Source organism: Bos indicus x Bos taurus, chromosome 29 (genome assembly GCF_003369695.1).
Source record: "Bos indicus x Bos taurus breed Angus x Brahman F1 hybrid chromosome 29, Bos_hybrid_MaternalHap_v2.0, whole genome shotgun sequence".
Taxonomy (NCBI): domain Eukaryota; kingdom Metazoa; phylum Chordata; class Mammalia; order Artiodactyla; family Bovidae; genus Bos; species Bos indicus x Bos taurus.
In genome coordinates this window covers 13,691,283-13,699,737 of record NC_040104.1, presented here as the reverse complement: position 1 = coordinate 13,699,737, position 8,455 = coordinate 13,691,283, and positions in this window count along the sequence as shown.

The following is an 8,455-nucleotide window of genomic DNA, read 5'->3' as shown; positions in this document are numbered from 1 at the left end:
TTGGAGGGGTCCTGCCCGGGGTTGGGGGCGGGGTCAGAAACCTGAGTCAGTGGATGTCCCAGGTGATGCTATGAGCAATCAGTCCCCAAAACAGCCAGCACTGTCTCCCTTAACTCTGTGGAAGGAGAAACAGACCAGAAAACACTCTCTATGTGTCCTAAAGCTGCTTGTTTCTGGGTCTAGCTTCTCAGCACTTCAGAGCTTTTTAAATTAACATCAAAGAGTCACGGGCAGTGTTTCAGTGTGCTCCCAGCTCTCCTACCCTGGGGAGCTGGGTCAAGCCTAAACCACACATCACTGTCCTCCTCCTCACTGCAGGAAATTAGCCCCTGTCTCTTAGGACAGACTGAGCCACTCCTCAATTGAAATTGATTTCCAGGCCTCTGGAGCCTCGGGATGTTCTTGTTGCTGGGCTGGCAGCAGCAGGCTGGCGGGAGGTGGCTTCCCTTCTCTGGGAATCCCTGAGGAGCACACAGAGAAGGGATCTTCACAGATGAATGGGAAAGTGGCTGCCCGGGCTTGTAGCTGAAGCTGGGGGTTGTTCTCAGGAACCATAAAGTGCATTTGGAATTGGGCTGATGGGGTTCAAGTCTGCCTTTGACACTTCCTAGCAGGTTAACTGCAAGACATTTCAGCTGTAACGTGAGGACAGTGATAACTCTTAGCACTCAGTTATAAGATGTCACAAGAGCCTGGTGGCAAGACTGAAAAGAAGCCAGACCTGTCAACTGGCAAATGGATAAACCCAAAGTGGTAAATGCATACAATGGAATACAACCCCATGGTGGGAGAAAAAAAAAAAAAAGAATGAAGTACTGATACCTGTAACAACACGGATGAACCTCAACAACATTCTGCCAAGTGTAAGAAGCCAGGCACAGAAGACCACGTGTCACATGATTCCATTTATATTAAACACCCACAAAAGGCAAATCCCTAGAGACGGAAAGTAGATTGTGGTTGTCTGGAGCTGGGATAACAATGGTTAGCGACAGCAAGTGGGCACAGGTGATTTTCCTGGTGATGGGAATGTCATAAAATTAGACTCTGGTGACACAGGTCTTGCATTGCACAGCTTTGTAAATTTACTAAAGAGTATTCAATTGTACAGTGAAAACAAGTGAGTTTTGTGCTATGTAAATAGTACTACAATAAAGTTATTCATAAGAAGTACCCAGTGAAGAGTGTTAGTTCTAAGAACAAATTCAGATACTTTGTATACAAAGAGTTTTGAAAATTGTAATGTGCTATGATCTGCCAGCCCTGCCAGTCCTAATGATGAATAAGGCAATAGATGAGAGTCGGTGTAACCACGGCAACAGACCTGGAATCAAGTCTAGTCCTATCTACCTGGGCCTCGGCTCCTTCATCTCTAGAATGGAGATAGTAACAGCTTCATGGGGCTGATGTGAAGATTAAATAAGTTAAAGACGCAAGTCGCTTAGCATTAGCCTTGCAAACGGCTATATGCTCAGCAACCGCATCTTACAGTATCACCCTTATCCTGTCTAATACTATCCTAACAGCTCAGAGCAGGGCCCCAAGACCAACAGGGCTGGAGACACGTCCTGTTCATCACAGTGTCCCTTCTGCGGCTCATGGCCATTAGTCAGAATCCCTTGGGTTTAGGTTTAGACATGGTCATTCATCCTGAACATCCTCTCACCTTCCACACCAGCCTGAGCTAGCTCTACCCAACACAAGGCTGCTCCCTGTTCCCCAAGTATCAGCCATGATGAAGGGTCAGCTTAAAAACCCACACAAGGATTGGGGGCAGTGTCTGAGACAGGGCGAGGGGCAGGGGCTGGGGGCCAGCCAGCGCCGGGATCAGAGGAAGTCACAGGCTGTGCAGTCACAGAACCCAGGCATGCACAGGGAAATGTAACCCTGGCCGACACATACTGAGCCCTGCACTGTCTCCCCACTTCATACTCAAGGACACTGAGGCTCAAGGGGGAAGAACACCTTGTCCTGTGTCCCACAGCCATAAGTGGCAAGTTGTTGTTCAGTCACCAAGTCGTGTCTGACTCTTTGCCACCCCATGGACTGCAGCATGCCAGGCTTCCCTGTCCTTCACTATCTATCTCCCAGAGTTTGCCCAAGTTCATGTCCACTGAGTGGGTGATGCCATCCAACCATCTCATCCTCTGTCACCCTCTTCTCCTTCTGCCTTTAACCTTTCCCAGCATGAGGGTCTTTCCCAATGAGTCTGCCATTCACATCAGGTGGCCAGAGCATTGGATCTCCCTTCATGGATCACTGCCTTGTCGTGGCAAAAGGGCTTGTGTAACTCAGTGAAGCTATGAACCATACTGTGCAGGGCCACCCAAGGCAGACAGGTCCTAGAGAAGAGTTCTGACAAAACGTGATCCACTGGAGGAGGGAATGGCAAACCACCCCAGTATACTTGCCGTGAGAATCTCATGACCTGTATAAAAAGGTAAGTGGCAGAACCAACGTCCAACCTGGTCATTTACTCCAAAGCCCAAGACCAGGGGCCCAGAGGTGATGTGCTAAGTGAGGGTGTCAGGATGAATGAGAGAGAGTAGAATGAGGTAGGATGGGAACCAAGCTCTGGGTTGGGCAAATCACCCAGATTACACTTCCCTCAATGACATTTGAGAAAATGCAGATTCCTAGGCCCGCCACCTCCTACCTACTGAAACTGGGAAAGTACATTTAAAAAAGCTTGGCCAGTAATTCTTAAGAAGTTTGAGAACCATCAACCCCCAGTAATGCAGGGAAATAGACATGCAAATAGAGAAAGATCCAGAGATCAGAGTAGATCGTTAGTTTGCTGTGTCAAAAGTAAAAAAGAAGAGGAGCCCCCAGTCCGACTCAAGGGCTTCCAAGGAGCGTGGCTGAAAAGTGTGTGGTCAAGCAGAAGCCTTGCACTGACTTCTCACGGTAATCTGTGCCCGCAAGCACACAGAGCCCCGAGGACGAAGGAGGAAACGGAGGCCCGGACTGGGGAAGTTGTGTGGCTGGTGGTAACAGAGCTGGCCCACCAGCCCAGAGCTGTGGACCCCAGGAAGGCTATCACCACACTGTTGCCCACAAGCTTCATTCAGTGCAGACTCTAGGCCCGCATCCTGAAGACCCCAGGGCGCTGTTTCTCATCCGGCCTGTGCTCTGTTACATCCATGCATGACCTGACATGGGGTTCTAACTATCCAAAGAGTAGATGTTGGCGGGGAGGGCTGGGAGGTTGTCCAAGGAGACCCATTTGTCAGCGGGATGCAGTTCCGTGGGATGGATGGATTGATGGTTATGACCTTATAACTACATGGTCCCTGATGACTTCCAAAGTGCTTTTCTAGCATTATCTGCATTTGCTCCTAGGAAGAATGAGTACTCATAGTGACAAATGGGTCTGATCCTAATTTTCAGAATGAAGGCTGAGCTCAGAGATTATTGAGTTCTGATGGCTGCAGCCACTTTAGGAATCCTGACTTAATTGGCGCAGGGGTGCAGTCTGGACTGAGGGCCTCTTTTAAGCTCCTTGGGGACTTCTGAAGTACAGCCAAGGTGGAGAGCCACTGGGTCCTAAAGAGATCCAGCTAGATTTCAGGTCCTGGTGCCTCTAAACCACTGCATTCTGAGCGCTTTCGCTGGGTGGCCTGAACAGTGCCCACAAACCCACATGTCCCAAGTGTCCTGGAAAGCTCACCTGCCTCCTCTTTCCTCTCCTTGCCCTTGGGCCTTGTTTCTACCCCGACAACATGCAGTTCTGGTAAAATACATCTTAGTCAAATCCCAATGTGCACCCCAAACAACCCGCCACCTCCCACTCTAGCAACTCAACTCCAAACCCACCTCCTCAGTGAGACAAGTGCAGAGTCACAAAAATTACAGCGGGTCTCCCCACCCCCATCCCATCTCACCCGAGCTCCCACGCAGCCTGGGTACAGCACCCGCACTCCTGAGCACGAGGCCAGTCCCAGGTTTCATGCCTTCAAACTCGTCGGGCCATGACGTCACCACCAACCAATGATTTTGGCTTCAAATTGCCTCAAATGTCTTAGACCATGACAGTTTCCCCACAGGTTAATTAATTCCAAACACTCCTCACATGCACCATGGTAACTGCCAGTGTCAAAGCCAGCTGTGTGCTAAGTGGTTTGCCCTGAATCCTCTCCATTAATCCTCAAACCCAGGCTTTGAAGTTGCTTTTATTACTACCCCCATTTCACAGATGAGGAAACTGAGGCTCAGGGAGGTGAAGTAGTTTATGTGGATAAGTGGCAGGGTCTGCATTGGAACTGGGGTCAGACAGAAACCAGAGCCTGCGCGCTTCCTAACAGACACACTGCCCCACCCAGGGGTCACTTAAGCATCCTCATTGCTGTCGTTCTCACAAGGACACGGCAGAAGAAAGAGACTAGATGAAGAACCAGAGCTGCCTGGCCATGTGTGAACGTGATGCCTGAGAAGGTCAGGGCAAAGGGCTAAGTCCAGATGCCCCAGGGACCTTCCAGCTAGGGTGGCCGGTGATTTATTCCTTGAGCTGGGACACTTTGGGGAGCAAAGGGAGCTATTAATACCAACAGTGGGACAGTCCATGTAAGTCGGGACCGTTCTGGATGAGCTGGACTTGCAGTCACCCAACACCAAGTCAATACAACACAAAGGGCTTCCCTGATGGCTCAGACAGTAAAGAATCTGCCTGCAATGTAGGAGATCCAGGTTCGATCCCTAGGTAGGGAAGATCCCCTGGAGAAGGGAATGGCAGCCCACTCCAGTCTTCTTTTCTGGAGAATTCCACAGACAGCAAAGCCTGGTGGGCTACAGTCTGCTGCTGCTGCTGCTGCTGCGTCGCTTCAGTCGTGTCCGACTCTGTGCGAACCCATAGACGGCAGCCCACCAGGCTTTCCCGTCCCTGGGATTCTCCAGGCAAGAACACTGGAGTGGGTTGCCATTTCCTTCTCCAATGCATGAAAGTGAAAAGTGAAAGGGAAGTCGCTCAGTCATGTCCGACTCTTAGCGACCCCATGGACTACAACCCACCAGGCTCCTCCGCCCATGGGACTCTGCAGGCAAGAGTGCTGGAGTGGGGTGCCATCGCCTTCTCCTGGGCTACAGTCTATGGGGTAACAAAGAGTAGGACACAACTGAAGCAAATAACACAATACAAAATTGTAGCTGGCTAAGCTTTTGAAACCTTGCTGCTGCTGCTGCTGCTGCTGCTAAGTCACTTCAGTCATGTCCAAATCTGTGCGACCCCATAAACGGCAGCCCACCAGACTCCCCCGTCCCTGGGATTCTCCAGGCAAGAACACTGGAGTGGGTTGCCATTTCCTTTTCCAATGCATGAAAGTAAAAGTGAAAGTGAAGTCACTCAGTCGTGTCCGACCCTCAGCAACCCCATGAACTGCAGCCTTCCAGGCTCCTCCGTCCATGGGATTTTCCAGGCAAGAGTACTGGAGTGGGGTGCCATTGATCTCCTCCTATTTAAAATGAGGATATTATGAGGACTCACTGAAATAGTTTGTGTGATCACACACTTAATAAATGCTGAAACCTTATACACTAGGGTCCTCGTAGTGTATAACACTGCTGTATACAATGCTGTATACCCCCACTGCAGGTAAACAGGTAGGTTAGGTGTCCAGTATTAATCCATTAGGCAACATGTAGCATCAATCAAAACATCAGCCCATCTCCCCTCACACTGTACCAAACATTCAAGTCAATAGTCAACTGGGAAAAACAGAGTCACAAAATCAAAGGGTCATCACATCTCAAGTGGAAATTTTGGTTTTTCACCTGGTGAACCACTGCCAACATCTTTGGGTTAACCTTGAACCTGACAATCAAGGAAAGGAGGTAGGGGAGAGGGAGAGAGTCCACCTTCTGTGTGAGCCCCAGTTTCTTCTTCTGCAAACCCCAGAGAATAACATGTGCCTGGTGGGACTGAGAGGCCTTGGTGACCCTGCTGGGCAGAGAGCCCAGCACACAGACTCCTCTCAGTCACTTTCACTCTTGCTGACCCATCCAGGTAGAGTTCAAGTGCGGTCGCTCTCCATAAGGAGCAAAGGGGCTAAGTCGCTTCAGTCATGTCTGACTCCTTGTGATCCCATGGACTGTAAGCCCGCCAGGCTCCTCTATCCATGGTATTCTCCAGGCAAGAATACTGGAGTGGGTTGCTATGCCCTCCTCCAGGGGATCTTCTCAACCCAAGGATCAAACCCAGGTCTCCCACATTGCAGGAGGATTCTTTACCACCTGAGTCACCAGGGAAGCCCATGAATCCTGGAGTGGGTAGCTTATCCCTTCTCCAGGGGATCTTCCAGACCCAGGAATTGAACTGGGGTCTCTTCTCCACTGCTGCCAAATTCTTTACCAGCTGAGTTACCAGGGAAGCCCAGGGAGTAAATACTTATCAGCAAACCTATTTTGGTCTTTCTCGCATGCAGCTTCTTAGAAAAGCAACATGGTGGCAGTTTTAACTGAATTTGGAGTTTCAGCGACTTGGATTTGAGTCCTGGCTGTGCCTCTTAGTGGCACTGAGACCCTGAATGAGTTCCTTGACCTCTAGATCTGTCTATGCACCTGCTGAAAGGGATGATAATGACCCCTGTCCTGCCCACCTCACAGGTAGTTGTCAGCCCCTCGAAACCCTATCTGTGAGATCTTATAGAGGACCATGAATGTGTCAGCTGTCAATGTCAACTGAGAAACTTCTTCACACTTACAACCCTCTCTGCCATCCAAGCTAATTCAAATGCATATTATGTTGGGCCTTTTATTTTCTAGCAAGGGCTACCCATAGTTATTATTTACTTAGGTTGACTGGTCACAAGGATATGACTTGTATCTGGGGTATGAAGTAAATACTTCCCATAACAGCTACAAACAAGATAAACAAATCTGTCAATTGCTGGATCCTAGATGAAGCCAAGATTCCAGTTCTTAGTCAATAGAGTCAGTTAATTATTCATGATACATGATTGGGGATGGATCTGGGTTTGGGGACCTGAAGCTTATACAGTTTAGGGGCCCTCTTAAAAAAAATCCAACTGTACACAAAATTAGGGCCATGAAAGTAAGCATCCTTGAGAGACTGACTTTGTCCAGCTTCAAGGTCAATTTACCTGGAGCGTGAGGATGAGTGCAGGAGGGACCAACGAAAGCAATCACATTCCGCCTGCCCGGTCCCACTGATTCTATCTCACCAAAGCCTTTTAAAACATGTGGGTCACTGATCATGATGAATGGAATGTAAATTTGAGGTGAGTTTCAGATTCACCCCAGCCATGTCATACCTGACTCCCACCAGAACTCCTGAAAATCACAAACATTCAGCCAGGATCCCACACACGAAAAGTCCCGGGTCGTAACAGTATTTGAGTCATGGAAAATGAGAAAGTGGAAAAAACCTCCATCATTCCCAGCAAACACTCGACAGTACCCTTGCAAAGCTCCACCTTGCTTCCACTGAGGCAGCTTCCGGCAAGTGCCTGTTTGTACCACCAGCAAGAAACAGAATTCGTGCGCGGATCTGAAGTTCTTACCCCCACTCATTTGGTTCTCTTATGATGACAGGCAGCTCTGTCGAGTTTCACAGCATCCCCAAAACGTGCCAGAGTAGGCTGGTGAGACTCTCGGGACTCAGAGTCTATCATCAGTCACATCTCGGTTGTGACCACAGAGGGTTTTTGTGTTCTTTTTTTTTAACACCAGCTCATGGACAGAAGAATTAGTCAGGGCTCAGAGGTTCAGGAACGCTACTGTATGGGACCATAACATCACTGTAAGGCCCCAGAGCTCAGCCACCGACTGAGATGGAGCAAAACAAAAAAAAAACTCCCAGGTACTTTACCAGACACAGAAAGCAGCGTCCTGTTTGGGACACAGTCATTTGGCGTTCCGGTTTCTCAACCCGTAGTAAGAGTGTTTCGTGCTTTTGAAACTGAAAGATGCATCCAAAAAATCTCTATGACACACCATGACTCACGCACCCCACACCCCCCGACCCGGCTCTCAAGGGGCTCAGTTTCTTTCATCCACACCAGAAGTGAAAAGGAGTTGGTCAGTGTCTGTCAATTTCGCTTCCTGTTTCTTTGCTTCCCTCAGCCAGCCGAGCTGCTGGAAACAATGGATGTCACACTGCAGTGGGGACCAGACAGGCCCACCTGATGTGCCTCTAGAAGGAGCACTGCCCTACAGAAGGCTTGAAATATCCAGCTGACCAGGCTTCCAGCCTCCCATTCACTCTTTCATTGATTAGCATTGTGTGCTCAGTCCTGTCCGACTCTTTGCGGCCCCATGGACTGTAGTCCACCAGACTCCTCTTCCAGGCAAGAATACCAGAATGGGTTGCCATTTCCTACTCCAGGTGATCTTCTAGACCCAGAGATTGAACCCTCATCTCTCATGTTTCCTGCATTGCAGGTGGACTCTTTACCACTAGCGCCACCTGGGAAGCCCTCCATTCATTCGAGGGACATCTATT